The sequence below is a fragment of the Sceloporus undulatus genome, chromosome 3 (genome assembly GCF_019175285.1).
Source record: "Sceloporus undulatus isolate JIND9_A2432 ecotype Alabama chromosome 3, SceUnd_v1.1, whole genome shotgun sequence".
Classification (NCBI taxonomy): domain Eukaryota; kingdom Metazoa; phylum Chordata; class Lepidosauria; order Squamata; family Phrynosomatidae; genus Sceloporus; species Sceloporus undulatus.
The window spans coordinates 166,299,976-166,322,767 of NC_056524.1; the positions used below are offsets into that span (position 1 = coordinate 166,299,976).

Below are 22,792 nucleotides of genomic sequence, written 5' to 3' on the forward strand. Positions count from 1 at the left end.
CATTATATCCTGAGGTTCCTGCAGAATAATATGGAGCCCTGGTGGCGCAATGGTTAAATGCCTGTACTGCAGCCATTCACTCAAAACCACAAGGTTGCGAGTTCAAGACCAGCAAAAGGGCCCAAGCTCGACTCAGGCTTGCATCCTTCCGAGGAGGTCGCTAAAATGAGTACCCAGACTGTGGGGGGCAAATGAGCTTACTTGCTAATTAGCTTACTTGCTGTTCACCGCTATGATCTTTGGAATAGCGGTATATAAATAAAACAAATTATTATTATTATTATTATTATTATTATTATTATTATTATTATAATCACCATCAGGTTCAAACACTGTACTGATAATATTAGACAAATGGCAAGGATTACCAATTTCAGAAGAGATCATCCATCATAGGCTGCGGGTTATCCAATAACAGGACTAAACCTATATATAAGAATAAGGCTGGAGAAATTTAAATGATTAACTATTAAAATTTAAATTGATCTAATCAAGTTTTTCATTTCAAATCCCATGTTTTTGGTAACCATTGGTGCATTTGGTTTAGCACCACGATCCCTTTCAGACCACTACGGGATTGTTATTCGACAACAATATTTGAAACAGCATGCTGTATAGGTCTTGTTAATATATAATAGCTCTTTGGATTCAAGTTCTCACACAATACCTGCTTATCCAATGTTCCAAATTAAACTGTAAATGAAAAATACTTTTAGAAGTTAAACCTGACTGAACTAGAGTTACTTCTCACATTCTAGGAAAACTTACATGCAAGACAAAACAACAACAACAAAACCAACTATGCTTAAAGAGGAAGGAACTGGCAAAACCAATCGAGTTTAAAAAATGAAGTACACATACTAAAGAAAACAAAAGTAAGAAATCAATCTCATAGTTTGAATCATGTAGAAGAGAATTAGCTACTGGGCATCTCTGAAATGTTGAGATGGCCCAGGTGATGGATATGACTGTGTTGAGCCAATTTTACTTATTAGCACTCAGCTCCTGATATAATGATGAGATTAGGCCAATGAAGCAGCAGAAGTAAAAACTAGAATACAAATGAGAACAAAAAGATGCAGAGAAAGAAACAGAGACTATACTCAACTTCAGAGCATCCTACATGGGTATGAAGGCAACAATGAAAATTTATTTTTCTACTGATCTTCTATCTATGCAGTGCTAATCATTACAACTGTTTAAAGTGGTAAGTGATCTGCTTTAAGTCAACAGAATAATGATTGGAACAAAGCTTTTACATTCTGCCATGGTTGCTAGCTAAGCACTTTGCAAGAATATTGTTTGTGTTTCATTCTGGATGCTACTTTGGATGCAATACTAACCACCAAATAGGCCCAATCATGCACACACACTTTCCTTTTCACAACTCCTTGGATTGGTTAGTGCTGTCTAAAAATGTCGATAAGGTGTTTGGAGAGATAGGGCCAACTTTGGTTGACCTTTTGTTCTTGACTTGTAACATCTTTGGGAATGTGAATGCCCACTGGTACAGAAGAAAATGAATGCCCGGTAGAGAAAAAAATTGATGTTGGTCAGCCTGATATGGACAATTGTTATGTGGTTCCTCAAAAAAAAGGAAGGAAGGAAGGAAGGAAAGAAAGAAAAGGGGGGGGGGGGGCCCAATGTTTGTACCAACTATCTAATGAGTATAAATCTCCTTTTCAAGAAGTGGCCAAGCAGGGTAGTATTTATTCATTTCAACCTTAATGGGCAACATATACTGTTGGCCTACGAAGAAATTCAGAAGATTCTACTCTACCACATTCCCATTTTCCCTCTCCAAGTTACTTATCAGCACAACCAAGGCAATTTCAGTTCCAAAACCAATTCATAAACCAGACTGAAATGGAATTAGATGAAAATAGAATGGAATTCAAGTCCAACTAAATTTATGGCTGCTCTCTATTCTCACAGTAAAGAAAAGCATTAAAGAACTACCACTGTCGTGATTTTCTTGCCCAAGCATTCAAAAAGGCCAGATGGGGCACCATGGCGGGGAGAGTAAAGGGGGCCAGTGTTTCTTTTAAGCTTTCCCAGAATAGATAAAGCTCTTACCTTTTCCTATTCTATTCAAAGAAGGACATTGTTCCTTTTTTGATAAAAGTTAAGGTACAATACTGACACTGACCTGTGGATGTCAACCCACATTTCTTGGGTTAATTTTTTGACTTAAATTTCTAGACTTATATGTGAGTACATATAGTAGGTTTCTCCAATGTAGGAGCACATTTCCCTTAAAAAAGAGATACACACCATAAGATGCTACAGTCAGCCCTACGCATCCACAGATTCCCCCCCCCCCACGGATTCAAGCATCTACAGCTTGGAAATGTTTTTTTAAAAAACAAACTCCAAAAAGCAAACTTTGATTATGCCATTTTTAATAAGGGACACCATTTTACTATGACGTTGTATTTCATGGGACTTGAGCATCCACGGATTTTGTATCCAGGGCTTCAGATACATTAATGCTGTCTATGGCAAAAAGGGAGAGCAGTGGGGATTAAAGAAGCATCTGTTGGATTTTGTCAGTCTGCCAGCTGCATCATGTCTTGGGAGTTATCTGTTTGGCAACACCGAGTTTGGTCTTCCTCGCTGCTGTATGTGCAGTATTGCTTCTAAACAACTGAAACTTCAACTGATTCAGAATATAGGTAAACAGTCCTGAAATCTTCAGTAGCTGCCTCTAGGTACAGTTCAAAGTGCTAGTTTTGAAAAAATAAATCATCTGGGATCAGCATAGCTGAAGAACCACATTCTCTTATCAGAACTTTCCCATTCATCACCCAGTATCTGCTTTGCATTTTGTTGCTTTTTGAGGTTAAAGCAGATGTTTATTTTAGACTGTAAAACCCCTTGCAGACCTTGTAGCACAAAGGCAGGCTACAAATGTCCTGGTACATTAAAGAATATTGGAAACATGTGTACATATATTTTTAATCATGTCTCAAAACAATACACGACGGAATCTCTTTCTCAGTCATATGTTTGGTCATGTGTTTGTTTTTGGACAGAGTCATGCAACAAATGCACTGAATACTCTGAAGTATTACAGTGGCAAAATAATAATCTAATTTGAAGTGACCTCCTGATACAGCAAAGAGCTATATTGTATTATATTTCTGTCATCACATTGAGAATTTTAAAATTACGTACTAAATTTTATACATTTATGGAGGCGTATACATAAATACATACATATGTTAATATTTAATCACCAACAGTAACGTTTCTTTCAAATTATGCTTAAAACAAAGACAGTCCTCTCATAGGATTACGTCTTGGGAAACAACAAGATATTCTCTGTATAATAATGCTTTGCACTTTTTTTTAGTACAAAAACTAAGGATTTTCATTTATTTCTCCAAAATTACTTTTAGAACATATATGCATTTCATCTGAATTGGCTTTATCTTTGGTTGTACTTTGTATTTGCTACCCACCTAATTAAAAGAATGGAAAGGGAAGGATAAGGGGGGGGCGGGGGGAAGAACCATCTCTCAAGATTGTAGTTAATAATTTCAACAGACAAAAAGAGGTGATTTATCAAGAATTATTGTTTCAGAAGCCCCACTTAAATTAAAGGGAATGGTGCTTCACAGGATGCACTTCATCCTTCTTGAATTAAGGCTTTCTGTACTGTATTTGCAATCATAAGTCAATAATATGTCAACAGGATATTTTTGTTTTCTTAAGACCAAAAAAAAGCAATAAGACATTATTTTAAAAAACAACACTTGAGCAGTGTTACCAGCATTACAGTGGTACCCCGGGATACGAAATCACCGTGTTACGAAATTTCCGGGATACGAAAAAAATAAATAGGAAAAAACTGTTTCGGGTTACGTTTTTTTTTCCGGCTTACGAAAAAAATTTTGGTGCTTTTCGGCGCTTTTTCACACCAAATCGCGGCTTTCAGCGCTAGCGGCTATGGCTTTTTCGGGTAGCGAAATCTTTCGGGTTACGAATGGCGCCGCGGAACGAATTACATTCGTAACCCGGGGTACCCCTGTACTGACTGAAAATTACAGCCAATTCAAGGAAGGTTTTTCACTATTAACTACCACTGAACATACTAGGTCTTCTGTGAGGTAACATACTCTTTCTTCTTTCTAGCCCTGAATGGATAGGCTCTACTTCCAAATCACCTATAATCTGATAAGACATTCTCACAAAGAGTATATTGTTTTATTTACTAATCTAAAATTAACAACCTATTGCTATGAACACTATTATTACCTATAAAGCCCTATATGGCTTGGGCCCAGCTTACCTGAGGCAACACCTCCTCCCATACAATCCTTCCCACACTCTCAGGTCCTCTGGGAAGAACCTACTGCAGTTAGAGAGAACTAGACTGAAGACAACTTCCCAGAGGACGTTCTCTGTTGCCGCTCCAAAAATCTGGAATGACCTGCCGGATGAGATCCGCCATATAATATCATTTAAGAAGGCCTTTAAGAAGGCAATAAAAGCGGATCTTTTCCGGCAGGCCTTCCCAAACTGATCTCCTCAGAATTTTTCACTCTCCATTTGTTTAGCTGTACCCACCGGACTTTGATCCTGATCTATTTGATTAACCATTTTATTGGGAATTTTTTAAAATGGTATTTTAGGGTGGGAGGGAGATAGGAGAACTAGGATCTAATATGTCCTGTTATGCTTTTATCTACTGATACTCATGTTTGATTTTATTGTTCTTGTTTGCTGTTACCCGCTTCAATCCAATACAGGGAGAAGCAGGAAACTAATAATAATAATAATAATAATAATAATAATAATAATAATAATAATAATAATTAGAGGCATCATTAACAGGACCACCTCCTGGAAAGAGACACCTACAACATTTGACAAGTGTTAAGATAGCTTCCCTCTCTTTTCCATACTCAAATGTCTGCCAATAAAGGCTAACAAAAATACTAAACCTATCTATTAAGAATGACAGACAGCCAAAATATGCCAAAATTTGAAGGGCTACAACATCCACTAAATGTGGCCAAGTATGCTCCAAAAGCAGCAGGAAATATCTACAGTGTCTTCCATATCCTACAGATAACTTTTCTGTTTGTGACCATTTCAAAATGCCAGAGTAGTTCAAGTAAGTGGAGAATCTGCATCTGCCCAAAAAATTGTGAATACAAGCATCATCTCAACCTCAGACTTGGATACTTCATCAAAACTGATTCAGATAATCCTCCAGTATTGTGATTTTGAAACTATTCTAAACAAAGGAATCTTGGAATTCTTCAGAGAGAAGGTCAATAACAGACAAACTTCTCTGACAGAAAGTCTCTGCCTATCATTGTCAGTCTTTCCTGTAACCTACAACTCCAGGCTGTAAGTGGCAGAATGCTCAATAACCCTAAAGTATACTCCATGCAACAGGAACCTAAATACCCAAAAGGCATCAGACTGTGGAAGCTAAGCAGGGTTAGCCCTAGATAAGTACTTGGATGGGAGACTGCCAATGAATCCCAGGTGCTGTATTTCAGAGGAAGGAAATGACAAAAACCACCTCTGAGTATTCTTGCTTAAAAAAAATCTATGAAAATAATGGGCTTGGCATAAGTCCACAGGCGACTTGAAGGCACACATATACACACACACATGTAACAGAACGTGTTCTAGGTTTGTTTACAGGGGAGGTAAGTGGATGCAGTTCCCAAAGCCTGGAAGTTTAAGTAAAAGAGGTAATGGTGCAGTTGAAAAATCTATCTGTGCTTTACATTACAGACTCTCATTTGTACTACAATATTTAAAGCAAACACAAATATTTGATTGCAAAGGAGAAGCTGAAATTATGCTTCTAAAAATACAAATCTGGTAAGTTTGGGCAATTGTTCATTTAAGACTTAAAAATAACTTTCACTGAACTTTGTAAGCAGTTATCACTCAAAATTCTGTGCCAGGGCCCTCTGCAATCCCTAGCAGGGACAGATCTCCTACCTTTTGTTCCATAATTATTGGAGCATTACATTGTAGGATCTGTAATTAAGTTTATTCTTCACCACTTTAATTCCATGGGTGGGTTTCTGGAACAAATCTCCCAGCATGCTTCCTTAGGTGTGGTAAAGACAAGTAAACTTTTCCACTTTACAAGCCAAAGCATTTCCAAATTTTGTTTTCTTCATGTTGCCATTCTTGCTCGTATGGGTACCCCTGCTCCAACTTTTTCACCTATAAAATTATTGCCAGAGGCATCAGTCTCTCCTCCCTCCTCAAAACATTTGCCCTACAATTTGGGCAGCTACCTCTACAGTCGGAGGAAACATAGTAGAGGACAAGGAATTGTTGCCATTCTCACTGATCCTTCCACTCTTTGGAGGCCTACAAACTCTAATTCTTGCCCAGACTTTCCTCCTCTTGGCGGTTGCTCTGTGGGCCAGCAGTCCTTCCTCAAACCTATGTCAGTGTGTAATTCAGTCCCTCACCCTTCTTGAAGCTGCACTATTACATACCTCCTTCAGTGCCCTCTCTACCTCGTCCTTCCTCTACCACTCCCCTGCACTGTCATCTCCCTGTATGCCTCCCCTATTTATTTCTTCCTCTTTCCACACCTCTTTCCTCCTTATCCTCTTGTCTCCTGGCTCTATCTCTATTCTCTGTGTCTCTATCTCTCTAATACTTTCCTTGATAGCTTCTTTAGCTCTCCCCCTTTCCTTGGCCTTTCCCTCTCTTTAAATCTCCCCTGCACCTCACTCTCTTCACTTTAGCCAATGCCAGCTGACATCATTCCTTCATCAAGGAGGAGGTAAGTATTGTGCTACTATTGGCACCCTGCTGCCTCTGTTGTCCTCCCTACAACACCACTCTATGTCTTTCTGCATTAAAAATAATACTGGACTGGTAGTTGGTGGCAGCTGTCAGCCAAAATGATAATTCTTTTTGTAATGCTGTATCTTCTGTTCTTTATGGTCAAGCAAAAAAATCCAGTTCTTACCTATATCAACAAACACAGCCTATTTACTACAAAACAATCCTACACAGACTACCTCGCATCACATTCACTATGAGGTTTTGCCAGAAAAAAATAATTTAAAAATGTTGCAAACATTTTCTTTTTAAAAAAAAATCATAGTGAATTCCTATATGCGTGTGAAATTTAGATCCTCCCACACTCTATAGTACCACTTCAGCATTCCTGGCTTAGAGTTTTCTCCATCTTCTGAAATTCCCTAACTTGCCCACTCTATTTCTATTATTAAAGCCATTTCTAATCTTCCTAATACTCCTTCCACATGAGTCTCATGTGCTGCATTCCATACCTCCTCTACTTCTCTTTGACTCAGGAATCTTTTCCCAACAGGGCTTTGTTCACTATGTTTTGCATGTTCTAAAGAAAGTAGGCATAAGTCTACATGTTACATGCACACATCATGTTCTCTATACCTTTTGTGAACTACACATATGCACCATGAGAATCAAAAAACTAATTATGATTCTCTGCAATATGTATATGTAGATCAGTCTTCAACTTCCCCTTTTGGACTACATTCCCAATGTACTCCCTTTCATTCAAGCACCCTTATTCCACGAGCATTTTCTCACCTCTCTTTATTTTTCCTCAGGCTTTTGTCTAATGTACTTGGTATAGCTGCTAAATATCCTCTGAGTACGCAACTCTATCATTCAGCATAATATAATTACATTCATCTTAAGTATTTACATTATGACATAGTATTATATATACACTGGTGCCTCGGGATACGAAATGATCGCGTTACGAAATTTCCGGGATACGAAAAAGTTGGATTGGAAAAAACTGTTCCGGGTTACGAACTATTTTTCGGGTTACGAAATTCATTTTGGCGCGAAATTCAAATGCGAAGCGCGGCTATAGGCTTTCCAGCGCTAACGGAAAGCCTTTTCGGGTTGCGAAATTTTCGGGTTACGAAGGGAATGGCGGAACGAATTAATTTCGTAACCCGAGGTAGCAGTGTATTATATTCTGTCCTCCAATAAAGTTTTCATGAAAGGTTATGAAATCAAAGTCTCCATGAGATATTCACAATCTCAAAACAACTGACACACATCTAGAAGTGACTCAGGCGGGTTATAAACCACCGCTTTGCGGTGATCTGCCGCCACTGCCGCTGTTTGCTTCATGAGGGAGCCGCTGCAGCCAAACCGTGTGGCTCCGTTACGAAGCAAAAAAGAAGCTCCAAAATGGAGCTTCTTTCCGCGGTGCAACTATGACGCCGCGAGGCGCTGCTGGTGCACTCGTGACATCATAGGCGCCGCGACACGTCTGGACGCTATGCGTCCAAGATGTAAACATGGTGGCGGCCGTATGGAACGGCCGCCGCCGAAAAATACGTAGTGACTATGTATTAGGGTTAGGGGGGTGCGGAAGCACCGTACCTTCCTAACCCTAATACGTAGTCACTACGTATTTTTTGGCGGTCTGTAACCCGCCTCAGTCTCTTTTATACATCTGATAATCTAGTCAGGTGCCCCCAAATCATCATGGTGGAACAGAGTGCCTCAGGAGTGTAACAATTATCTTTCAATCTGTCTTCTAAAATACTAAAATCCATAATGGTGTGGTGCAGATGACGGCAAGTATTTAAGTAAGTATTTTAGGCCCTGTACAGACGGGCAGGAAGGGATGGCAAGATGTCACCCCTTTCTGCCATGGATCTGCTCCAAAAAGGAGCTGTAAAACACAGCTCCTTTCCGCACCACTGCCAAGGTGCATTGGTGTCCTGGAGCGGCGTAGTGACGTCTCTTGTGCGCCGCCCTGTTTGGACCCAGTACACAAGGCACGAACACACGCATGCCAAAATGGCACTGGTAGAGCACAGAGCATGTGGACGCTACGCTCTCCTGAGTGCTCATTTTGACCCCAGGCCTCCACAAAGTGGGGGGTCTATACCGGGCCTTAGTTGCTTTTTTGGAGCAATACCCTCAATAAAGCAATTTATAATCAAGTGGAAAATCAAAAAGCCAAAGATAAAATTTGCCATACAGGATATGTGAGAAGCTGCTCATGTGTATATGAAGATGTAAAATTAATCATAATCACAGCTCAAAGGCACTGTTGAAGAGGAAGGTCTTCAACCTGCCTTTGTCTATAAAGAAGGCGCAAAATGCAAGTCATAGGAAGGAAGTTCCACAATTTGGGGGCTATCACCAAGAAAGCTCTATATCCTCTGTATAGCAACCTAATGGAAAGCATTTGAGAAATGTCCCTGAAAAGGCAGGGCTGAGTGGGTAAAGGTGACCTTTCAAATAACTTTTTCCAAAAACTAGTCACGCCTGAGACTGCATTCATGACAAGGCAATCCTGCAAGCAGGGTAGATGGCTAATATGCTTATCCACCAATCTAACTTGTTCCCGATGTAGGAACAATCTTCATATTTTTTAGGATATGACTGTGACACTTTAAGATGATCTTAAAAATCATGAGCAAATAATGGCTTCTAGGGTAGCTACTAAATCAGAAGTAGAAATATTACGCCTGCTAAATTAGATGTTAATATTTTCTATAATTATCTTATGTCCATTAATAAAGCAGTCAAAAAGTCAATTTTTTTAAAATGAGTGATCTTTGTTATCTGGTGCTGATCATACTTCTTCCTCACAAAGCACATCGCAGTGAAGGAAGGAAGTCAGCCACCAAAGAGGGTGATACTAAAAGTGTTTGTTTTCAAGCAGCTAAATACAAGTAGTAACCACCTGCTTTCCATTTCTTAAAAATAATCTATTTTTAATTCTATTTTTCATTATTCTACTTTGTAGCCACTCAGTTCAACAATATAAAAGTGCATGTGTTTGGTTGCTTTCTTAAGAATCTGCATCTGTTCTACAAAGGGTAAAAGACAAGTGTGTAAATTTAGCAGAGTTGTCAGAATTTAACATCCAGCTATCAATAGGGATGAGAATTAGTGTACTGACAATAGGCAAATACAAACTATGAATGTATCGTAACGGGAAATAAAAGAAAAAAAGCATTTGCAGTTTAACATAGTAAGTATTTTCCAGAACTAATACCTACCCTCATTAATTTGAAAAGGGGAGGAAAATAGCAACCAACCTTCTGGAATCTACTCTACTGGACCTTCTCTTTCTCTCTCTCTCCAAACAGGACATATAACAGTAATTGGAAGTTTAGATGAGATGCAGTATCTTCTTTCCAATTTAGTGAATATATAAGTTTAGGAACGAGGTGTTTCTAGATGTTCTAGAGGCATTATGGAATGGCTACTTGTCTCCCAATCACACATTGAAACAAGACACAAGGAGAAACAGGTTGGTGCAAAAGTGAAGCATATATATCTCTGTAAATGTCTCTCTCTTCCAAGCAGATACTAATGGATGATTCACTGGTTGATGGGGAACACAATCAAGCAAAACAACATTTTTAGACCATAGCTGGCACTTCTCAGGATAGTATAAGGCACACATTATTTTCCAGATCCAATTTTGCTCTTTCCCTGTCTTCAAACAATATTCATACATCAAATAATGGAAATCATGGCACAACCATTAATATTACATATACACTGTGTGCCAACGTGCATGTTTGGCCTATTATTATAATGTATGTTAGTTTATATAAATTTTGGAGAGGCATGGCTCTGCATGCCAAGAACAGCTGAGACACTTTTTTACATTGAGCTTATGCACACACCTCAACACCCTGAGAAGACTAAGGTCCTAAACACACTGAAGAAATGACCCACTTTCAGACCACTTTAACAACTGCCCTGGCTCAGTGCTGGGTAATCCTGGGAATTGTAGTTTATTGTGGCATCAGAGTTCTCTGATCTTAAACACACTGCAGAAGTATTCCAGTTTGAGACTGCTTTAACTGTCTGGGCTCAGTGCTAGGGAATCCTGAGAATTGTAGTTGATGTTGGCACTAGAACTCACTCTGACAAAGAAGGCTAAATGCTTCACAAAACTGGAAAATCCAGGATTTCATAGCATGGAGACATGGCATTTATGTACATTACAGCAGAGATGGAGCCAACAGTTCACAGAATTTCCCAGATTGAGGCAGGGCAGCTAAAGCGGTCTCAAAGTGGACTATTTCTGCAGTGTGTTTTGGACCTAAGTCAGAAGCAAAAGAACTAATCAAGAAGCAGACTGTTGACAGAATCATACAAAAGAACTTCATATTTACCTAGTCTAACCTGTAGCATCAAAACAAGATCTTAACAGTAGGATATGTGTTTGAATTGTTTGAATGGAAACAAAAAAAATTGTTAAGATTGTAAGCCTAAAGGCATGGACTGTTTTTATTTAAGACTATATTTAAGTTGTTACTGAGGATTTTCTGACTATGAAACTGGGGGTGGGAGATCCTTTAAAGTACAGTGGTACCCCGGGTTACGAAAATAATTCGTTCCGCCGCCACGTTCGTAACCCGAAATCCTTCGTAAGCCGAAAAAGCCATAGGCGCTAATGGGGAAAAGCCGCGATTTCGTGAGAAATAGCGCCGAAAAGCACCAAAAAATTTTTCGTAACCCGAAATAACCTTCGTAACCCAGAACAGTTTTTTCCTATTGATTTTTTTCGTAACCCGGAAATTTCGTAAGGCGGTGCTTTCGTATCCCGGGGTACCACTGTATAATAAACTAAAAGTGGGGCCCTTTGTGGATTCACTGGCTGAATACAAAATCATCCAAAGCTATAAACAACAAAGAGTTACCAAATGTTATACATAAAAGTGAAGAATATCCATCAATGAGCTCAAATTCACAACCACGTCTTATATAGTATAACCACAATGAAATCCTAACACAAAGACAGGCTGACTGGAGTGGGTTAGGATGAGGCCCAAGGCACTTGTCCCAACTAAACTTGCTTTAGGCCAGTCCTTATGCTGGCATTACTCCTTTGTACTGGCTGATACCAGGTCAGCTGGCTAAGTGATCAGCCAGCACAAATGCTGAGAACAGCCTACAGAAGTGCTGAGATCAGCTAGCAACAGAGCCAAAAAAGGGGCTTAGAAAGGGAAGAAGCAGGTTATGTCACATCCAAACCTTGCTCAGCTAAGACACAGCCACTGTGTTGGTACAAAATTAGGCTAGGATCATGGTAGTACCAAGTTTGTAAAACATGGAAAACAACAACACTCCCCACCACCACCACCATCACAAGATTAAAAATCACAGATCTCAATCTACCTGCTGAGCCCACATCCATTCTGAAAGGACTGAGATGGAGTACAAAACACCAGTCCCTCATAGAATGCAGCTACCACAATACAAACCCTTCAAGTAGGTCCTTATTCACATGGCAGACCATACAGCACGGCTCTTTATCTCTCTGGCACCAGGACATCACACTTAGCATGCAAATATGGGAACACTCTGGTGATGGCATATAATGGGAAATGCCACTTAGCACACCACAGGGCACCAGAAGACATCCAGAGGGATATTTTGCAGCAATAACAAAAAATTTTTAAAAAGCTTTTCAAAACACACAAGGAAACTCCCCTCTTCCAACATCTCCCTGCCTAGAATCCCTACCAGTTGAACACACACAAAAATGCAGCTGCCAGGAACATACATCTACCTGGAAACCAAGGACTTGCAGCCTCTAACCAAGAAGTCAATTAAGTAAAATGGAGGAAGATGTTGTAACTGCAATGTTGAAGATGTTTTGTTTTGGGTCCTTTCTTCATGTATTTGTTGCGGGTGTATGATTGTGCACTAACATTTCACAGCTCTTGCACACCATCCTTGCAGACAAGGCCCCAAACCTACAAAGGTAGGGACAGACACAGTACTTCAGTAAGTGACAACAGGACAGAGTATTACTTTGGTCTTTCATTTACAGTTAACATTCATCTCCTTTCAGCAGTGTTCTGGAGTAGCTGAGCCAAGTAACAGAGTTACTTACCAAACTATTTTTAGGAATAGTGAGTTTACCCTGAAAAAGGTGAGCCCTGTACCCCCAAAGGGCCTCAAAGCAACTATAAGGACAACGGGACAGGTCAGTTCACACCCTCCTTGGCAGTCTGCCTCCCCCCACCTGAGAATGTGTGTATGCATATTTCTTCAAGTTGCCTGTTGACCTATGGTGACCCCATGGATTTCATATGGGTTTTCTTAGGCAAGGAATACTCAGAGGTGATTTGCCAATTCCTTTCTCTGAAATACAGCCTACAAAAGCTGAGATTCATTGATAGTCTCTCATCCAAAAAGTAAGCAGGGCTGACCATGCTTAGTTTCCAAGAGCAGATGGGATTTGGTACCATTAGGGTATCCATTTTAAAGATGCAAAGGATGATTATCAATACCAATTTCACCAATAATGTAACTGTTTTTTTACCTCTTCTTCTGTCTTTTTTCATCACAGACAGATTCTTTACAGATGCTACTTTCAGTCCCACTAGCCTTGCCTTAAGGGATCACTGTTTACTGGCTGTGCCCTTTTCAGAGCTTGAATTATTGTTAGTACTCCTCTATCCCTGCAATGCCCTGGTCAGACAGCTTTGTTACAAAGTTACTCTGCACATGCCCCTCTGCTATCTGTCTGATCTTTGTCCATGCTAAAGGAGAACCATTACTAAGAGATGCTGCCAACCAGGCATGCTGTTTCCTAGATACCTGACTGCAGAATCATTGACCATTTGCTTGCTCAATAAGAGAAAACACAGAACTGGATCATATTTATTTGTTTCATCTGAGAGATTTGAGGGAGAGTCAAAGGGCCTGCTCCGAATCATGTTCCAAATCAGACCTGCACAACCTGGCAGTAGGTAGGGGCCAAAATTAAAATAGGCTAAACTTCTTTGGACTGCAAATAGGTTTTAATTCAATATTAACTGATTAATTAATTAATTATTAATTTATTTATTATTATTAATATTCCATCTTCCTCCTCCTCTGCCCGGACTTCTCCTCAGGAGAAGACCAAGAGGCAGAGGAGCCTTGCAGCACAAACATTCGCCCTTCCTCCTCCACATGGCCCTCTCCTCCTCCTCTGCCCAGAACCAAGCAGTGGAGGAGCCTTGAAGTAATTCCTCGCAGGCTGCCCAAAATCCTTTGGCAGGCTACATATGGCCCCTGGGCCATATGTTATGCAGGCCTGTTCTAAATGAAGAGGGTAAGAAGGTCCAAGTCTCAGCCCCAAATATGCTATTGGGCAGTGGGGGGGGGGGGGGGGGGGGGGGGGGGGAGGAGAGAACTGGGAAGGGACAAGCCTGACTCCCATTCAATTGTTGAGTCTGAGTCAGAGAGGCCAAACCAAACAGCTCCAGTCAAGCTTCAAAAAGGGCTGCAAAAGGAAGGAAGGAGTGAAGCCTGGACCACAATCATGATCCAGAAGGGAACAGAACTGAGGACACTTTCTGGAACTGCATGGGAAGGTGAAAAGTCCCTGCAATTTGTTTATGACTGAGAGGTAGAGGTTGTGAAAGATACTGTTTGCCTACAATTTCCAGAATACAGTATCAAAAAGGCCACCACCTTGAGGATACTGGGAAGTGAGATCCAGAGAGCAACCATTCAAAGCAAGAGTGCTCTGTGGTTCAGACTGTGAGGCAGATTATAGTTGTAGCCACTCAGGGTCTACAGTAAACAGAACCACGATAGTCTTCTATCAAGCATCCTGGTCATGTTTCATTTCCTCCTATCAATATGGCGTAGTGTGTAGTCCTCAATGATGACAACTTCCACATCAAGGAGAACTGGACACTCCAGTGCCATATTATGCAGCACTGCACATACCACCACGAGCTTTGACATTTTAGCTCATATGGGGAGAGGACAGATCATGATACGTAGGCCATGCATCTAATACTGTTGCCCTCCCACCCTTCCACAAAGGTATCACTTTCCATGAGATTCCAAAATATTTGACGAAATATGTACAGGCATACTGTTGAACATAAAAGAAAATAATAATAATAACCACAGAGAATTTGCACAAATTCAACCTAGACAATGAGGAAAAAGAAATAGTACAAGAATTTTCATATCTGAGCTCAAACATTGATAGGAACAGGGACTACAGCCAGGAAATCACAAGAAGATTAAGAATGGGGAGGACGGCAATGAAAGAACTAGAAAAGATCCTAAAATGAAAAGATGCAGAACTCAGCCCAAAAGTTAGAATCATACAAGCCACTGTATTCCCTATTACCACGTATGGATACGAGAGCTGGACAGTTATGAAACAATATAGGGAGAAAATTCATTTGAGATGTGGTGCTGGAGAAAGGTGCTGACGATTCCTGGAGCACATCAAGCCGGAAATCTCTCTGGAAACCAAGATGACAAAACTGAGGCTGTCATAGTTCAGACCCATCATGAGAAGGCGTGACTCATAGGAAAAAAACAGTACTGCTAGGAAAGGTGGAGGGATGTAGAGAGGAAGGCCACAAGCGAGATGGATGGACTCTATTAAAGTCATGGGCACAAGTTTACAGGAGCCAAGTAGGGCAGTAAAGAGCATGGGTTCTTGGAGATGTCTTATCCACAGGGTTGCCATGGGTCGAGATCGACTCGAGAGCAGTTAATAACAACCACAACAACAACAAAGGAAGGAGAGCTTGCCAACCTCCATGTGGTCTGTATTGCACTGGATGGACTGGAAGAAGTTTGGCATTCTAGGCAATAAGGAAATCAGCTGATGAAGTACAACCTTCAAGTCGGATCTAATACAGAAGGATAGGAGAGTTGTAATTGTGTATACTAGTGGGCTGACTGGGCTGCATTACCACATATGATACCTAGGTTGTTCCATGTACCTTCAATTTTTCATTAGTATTTCTATGTGATACAGCATAGACTCTCCTTGGCTGGGTGTCCCAGAGTAGTGTCTGGAATTGGGGTGGCTGCTGGCTAGTGACTGCTAAGTATCATCACAATTTCAAGGGACACCGTGGGAAGTCTGGCTTTATTTTCCTGGTGATTTTTCCCACTCAGGCCAGCTGAGGTCCAGGCTTTCCGACTGGCAGAGGACTAAAATCACCACAGCGTCAGCCAGCCTAGTGTTGGCTCAGCTGGCACTTGGCCTGTTTCCTGTGATAGGACTGAAGTGTCAGCTGCGAACATACTAAAGAGGAACTCTGAAAATCTAAATTACATTAACACAAGTCTTCTCTTTCCAAAAGGAGCCCCCTTCAGTGTAGCTGGCAGAGGCATGCAGATTGTCAATTATTTCATTCTCATATGCAGGAATTAAAGTATTACAATAACTCTCTCCCTGCTGGGTGATCCTATGTGTGTGCAAAAAAAAGGGGTGGGGTGGGGGGGCTCTTGTATGCTTTAAGACATGTTTTCTGTGCAACAACATTCATTTAGAGGGTGGGGGGTGGACAAGGGTTTTCCACAAACGGTTTTCCTTAAAAAATAAATCCCCAAATGTGAAAAAATCTCACAGCAGTTGACCATTTTGTTAACATGTTATCTTAATGTGTTGGGACATCCCTCTCTCATTGGAAATGAGAAAATATGCAAATGTTCTTTACATCCTAAGTTGCCATTCTGAGAACAATTCAAAGCAGCAAAGAGGTATCTTAAATGTTGGATGAGTTCACCTAACACCTCATATTAATTCTTTATTATTATTAAACATCATATATAATGGGAAATATTTCAGAACACAAACCATAAAGAGCCTAATAGAGCCTGATGTGCAAATTACCATTTCAGTTATTGCTAACCAGACACCAAATGTTACAAAGTTTCTTTGCATTCGATCATACTGCTGTCTGAAGTTTAGTTTCTGTATACATTTGCACATCTGTCCACTCACCCTCTCTTGATAATGAATATCTGAGATTGCTCTCCTTTTCAGTGTCCTGTGATACTAAATTCCAGACATACACAGAAAATGTTTTTTCAGACTCAAGGGCAGGAGTCTTGATGATAGCCAGAGACAGGTGATATCTACTATGTGCAACTTGTGACATAACAAACTGTTTTAAAAGATATTTTGGTAATTAAAAAAAAAGAAACACACACACACACTTCACATGGATTGTACATATATGTACACATATTCAGAAAATACAATGTGGAAATGGTTTCTGAAGAATTTTTAAACAGCAAAATACCCACATACACAATATTTACATATGACACTTTAAAATTTTGTTGGTATACAAAGCATTTCCCCAAATTCAAAATGGCTTACTATGAGATTCTTCACAAACTCTTTTAAAGTACTTAAAATTATTTCACAGATGTCCGATACAAAAGTATACAGTTTACCACTAAAATTATTCTGGTTCTTTCTGAAAATACAGATAGCTTTCCTGTATGTTTTCATCGCTGCCTCTAATGCTTGTTATCTGGAGACTGGCTCAAACTGCAGTTTATAAGTAACAGAGCAGATAAACAGGAATCTCTCATTTGTTGACACTTGGAAGGTCTGAGTTTCAACTGTTAACTTGTTACTTCAGCACATTATGCAATAATTTGACTGAGCAGAAGTACAGATGGGATATTTTAGGTTAATACTAGTAATAGTAATACATCTGAATGCATGCTCTTGAATGTATACATACAGACATTGAACACAGACATAATTTCATAAAAGCATCCTGTAGAAATCCCGGTGAAACAGAATGTTTCCTAAGTGGCAAGGCTGCACTCTAACACCCTATTTTGTTCAAACTGTATGCAGATATCATAAGAAGAGCAGATTTAGATTTAGGAGGAAGAGTGAAACATCAGCGATCTAGCAAAGAACATCACAGTCTTGGAACAATTACTGTACTAAGAAAGGTAAAAAAAGAAAGAGCAAAGGCAATCTTAATGCAGAGCATAAAGAAAACAAAAATAGCGACCAAGGAGAAACTACATAAATTCAATCTAGACAATGAAGAAATCAAAATAGTTAAAGCGTTCTCACAACTTGTATCAAACCATCAGAATGGAAACTATGCTCAAGAAATCAGATGAACACTAGGAACAGGAAGAGTAGCTATGAAAGAATTAGAAAAGACCCTAAAGAGACAAGATATACAGCTGAACACTAAAGTTAGATGTGTCCAAGCCATTATATTCCCCATCATCATATACGGATGTGAGAGTTGGACAGTGAAGAAAGCAGGTAAGAATAAAATCAACTAATCTGACATGTGCTGCTGGAGAAGAGTGCTGAGCATACCATGGAAGGCCAAAAAGACAAACAAATGGATCTTAAAACAGATCAAGCCTGATATCTCCCTAGAAACCAAGATGATCAAACTGAGGCTGTCGTACTCTGGCCATATCAAGAAAAGGCACAAGTCATTAGACAAGATACTAATGCAAGGTAAAATGGAGGTAGTAGAAAGAGAGGAAGACAGCGCGCCAGATGGACTGATTCAACCAGGGAGCCCACGTGCCTAAAATTACAGAACTGTCCTAAGCAAAGCAATGGAGGAGAGGGGGTCTTGGAGATGTCTCTCATACACAGGGTCAACCTGAGGGCTGTTAACAACAACAACCCTGCAGAATCTTCATTATGTTCCCAGTCACAATTCTACAGTGCACCATAAGATTTAGATGACTGGATATGGGCTGGGTGTTGTTGTTGTTTTAAGAAAATATGATAATCTACACCAGGATAGACAAAATATGCCCTCCAGGCTGCATCTGACATAGCAAAGCTTCTCCCTGAGGGTTTTTTCCAAAGTAACTATTGTCTGTAATCCACAAGAGCCAAAGAGGAGCAAGAGGCTTAAATCTGCCTCAAAGATGTTTCAAAATGACTTTCTGGCACAAACCTAATATAGCCTCCAGAGGTTCACTGAATTATGTCTGCATTTAGGTGGTTATGCATGTTGCGCTTACAGAAAGTTTCTAGGACAATTTATAAGGCAAGCTGAAATACAAGTGAAGCTAACCAAGGACTCCAAATTTTGGATCAAAGAAAGCTGTGTGCAATGCAAAGACAACACATTCATTTTCCAGACAGCCAATGCCAGCAGCGGAATAATCACTGCCAGCTGGTTGGGCATCCTCTTTGTTATAGCACTGCAGTCTCCCACTGACAAATACCAGAAATTGGAGGAAGTGAAAATACCGTTTTTCATAAATAAAAGAGCAATACTAACACTCACTTCCTGAATTATAATATTCCACAATACATTTCAAGTGGCCTCTTGGGACTACAGCATAAAACTGTGGTAACTAAGAACATATCAAGACAGTGGTTTGCAACTAACAGTTTTAGGGAGAGAAAGTCACAGATGGTTTTAATGCTTCTGATCTGTAGGAAGTTTAAGACCAGTCAAGTGAAACTGACAAGACCAGGCAGTTGTTTTGTTTAAATTGCTATCCAAATACTGTACAGAGGAACTAAAGCCCTACCCACACAAGATTTCAGTTTTACTCTGAGTACCATCATTCTTTGGAACTATTCATAGAAGCAATCTAAGAATGGCAGCCTAGAAGGATTAGTAAAATGCTCCACCCATGGCAGCCCTCAAATAGTAGGGAAGCCAGCAATGACCAAGAAACTCCCTTGTAGTATGTTCCAGCCATCAGACTAGAATTCTCTCACTCTGTCTACAAGACTGCGAATTGTAACTGCTATTCCAAAGCCTTAGTAGAACAAAATTCTTCTCAGTTTAGTCTGTTAGAAAGATGGTGGACTTTGGATTGTTAGGCTTTCTTTACCTCATCCTTTATCATTTATTGATACAAGAAGAGCAGCAATTTGGGAAGCATGATCCTACTCAGGCTTTCTTTAAAGTAATTCCCAAGGAGAGGAGCTCACTAGGTATTTATCACCAAGAAAGCACACAGAGCTTTCAGGGTCTACTGAGAATTGTTTTTCAAGAAAGGCAGACGTTTATTTGCTGTGAAACAGCTAGACATCTTCTCTTACGGTAGAACTTGAATAAGATATGGCACGATCCTGATTCCTGATTCCACTCCACCTGTTTAATATTAAAAACTCAGGCTTGGATCCTGCATGGTCACATAAGCACTGTTGTTGCTATGCAGTGAGTTCCTACTTGATCTCCTTCCCACCATCTCCGCTTAGCAGGCAGCAACCACTGCAGTCGACATAGATCTGTTTCCCTGTTGCCTGGGAAGCAGCTGGCTGCCATTTCCACCTCCTTCTGTGAGTGATCGCTAGCATGACAGCCAGAAACAGGGTCCCTGTGGCAAAGCACTGATGCAGGATGTATGCGTGTGAGAGAGAAAGACTATCAGCCAGTTATATCCCACAGGCTGCTGCTTGTAACTGGGGAAATTTCACATGTCCCCTAAACATAACAGTCATGAGCATAACTCCAGGTTACACATTTATAACTGCCATACAGGATTTCAGCCTCCAGTATTCCTCACTTAAGACTACTGTCTTTTTCTTTCAGGAATCCTCCACCCTGCCATTGGTTAACAGTTTGACATTTTCTCTCCATCCCAAGCCACTGCTTTGCGATTTGCGGAGTTTCTGTGTAGTTGGAGGATGAGCAGTTCCTTGCCAGAACGACTGTGAGAATGCTCAAATTATTTTAAGAAGACTTTGGCTGCAATCCTATATACACTTCCCAGGAATAAGGCCCAGCAAATGTGACGTAGCAGACGACAGTGAGGGGAATGGTGCAGCCCTATATTGTTGGACCTCAACTCCCACCATTCCTCACAGTTGGATAAGCAGTCTAGGGCTGCTGAGACTTATAATCAACAACATCTGGAAGGCCGCATGATCCCTACCCCACCGTAAGACGAGGAACAGGGAAACAGCTCCGTTCCTCCGTTCCTACAGTAATATCACTGGATTTCTTTTAACCATTTTTTAAACGACCTTTTAAAAGTATTCCTGAAACCCACTGGTTCTGTGGAAGTGATGTTCCCATGATCCCCTACTCTCTCAACGTATTTTAAATAACTATGAATAAACACACCCTTAAGCAAGTTTACCTTCCACTCCTCTGTGTAACTGGGACAGGAGATTGCACTACCATTGAAGAAATGGGGCCTACATACTGCGGGGTGGAATTTTAGCCATCGTACGACTAAACTGATCTTCTTGAACCGTTTCCTCTCTTGCTGTTTTAAACACTTGCTTGTTCACTGCTTAATAATAAATAAAAGGAGAAGAGAATTTTCCCCTCCAATTCTAAGTCAGAACCAATATAGACTACTAATTAAGTCTGAGCGGTACACAGAAATGCAACAAACATATTTCCACTGAAGTGCAGATGGTCCAAAGTCTTAAGACAGCATCAAGTGTGAAAATCAGAGATGAAATTAATACTTTTCCTATGAAAGACAAAGAGGCACACAAGGCAAACTCTGAAAACAAGAGCAGGGTTCTGGTGGCCGTGAACCACGTCTCAGTTGTGAAAATAACTGTCACTTTCTTTGTTACGGGAAACTTCTTCAATACTTTACCAGGAAAATAGCAATTGGAGCCTATGCAGAGCAATCACGAAATGCAATGAAGCAGATTTTGGAAATCGTGGGGTTGTTGTTTTTACAAACATTGCCCCACAAAATATGAAGATTTGCAAAAACGTAGTAGTAATCTATCTTTCTATGCATCTCATAGCCAGACGGCACAAAAGGGCATTCAAACTGAAGGTGAAATCTTTTCAGAGACTTGGAGTGCCATCTGCATCTGATGCATTCATGCTCCTGGCCAAGGAAATCCTGACTGTGCTTCCCTCCCCGCCTCCTCCTCCTCCTCTCCACAGAATGTAATCCTGGCTGGCTTTCCCTTCCCTCCATGCTCCTTCCAACACCCCTTAGGAAAACACTGGCAGCCGGAGGGACCCAGCGCTATTCAGAAACACGGGAAAGGAAAAAAAGAAGAGAGAGCACAGACTTTGCAAATGGTGTGCAAGAGGTTTCCAGTCCGCCTGCGACTGTTGTTCAGCCCTTGACATTTAAAAAGCCGCCACCATCACCACCCACCAGATTTGCCAGATGACAGCCCAGCGTTTTGCAATGGGAGAGATAAATAAGGCATGGGTCCAAAAAGGAGGGGAAGAGGCAGAGAAGATAAATAAAGCCCAATCGATGACTTTTATCCGCCTTCCCCTTTCAGATATGCTAGTCACACACACACACACACACACATACACACACTGCCTACATTAATATTAAGCAAAGGGGAAGCAGGATTTGTGCGTGAGAGAAAGAAAGAGACCTCACAGCCCTCCTTTCCTTTTTCCTCCCCCTTTGAAAGCTCCCATCTGTAAATCACCAACAGTTGGCAGCAACCGAGGAGGAGGAGGAGGCTGTACTCACGGTCCTTTTCTGTTTTGCGTTTCATGGTCCACGTCAACCACACACACACACACACACACACACACAACAAATATATATATATATGTCTGTGTGTGTGTATTTCTTTATTACATTTCATGATCCACGTCAACCACAGATACGCACATTCACTCAGTGTGTGTGTGAGAATAAAAACGTAGAAAGGGAAGGGAGAACAAAAACAACAACAATGAAGCCCAATTGATGGTTGTTATCTGCTTTCCACATCAGATGTGCTACACACTCTCTCTCTCTGACACACACACACACACAACCTATATTGAGAGAGAGAAGATAAAGCCCAATCAATGACTTCTAGTATTAGTCTTCTTCTTATGATGCTCTATTTCTATAGGGCTGTAGGTTTAGGCAGCGCTGTACATACAGAGAACAAAACAGATAAAGTAAGCCTGCTGTTCTATCTATCTATCCCTCTGCCTAGCCTTCGTTACTGGGGAGGGAAAGAGGAATAGTGTCTCTGTGTTTGTGTATTCCACACACACACACACACACACCCAGACTGCTTTCTCTGTGGGGCCTGGGGGGGGGGGGAGTGTCAGGGCTCCCCTATATCTCTCTCTGGGGAGGG

General features: G+C 40.7%; 1 protein-coding gene across 4 annotated transcripts in view; it reads right to left on the reverse strand.

Annotated features, from left to right (window-relative positions):
- The window catches only part of JMJD1C (jumonji domain containing 1C), a 176,971-nt gene that overhangs the window by 131,347 nt on the left and 22,832 nt on the right, over positions 1–22,792 (reverse strand). The gene's annotated exons all lie outside the window — the stretch shown is intronic.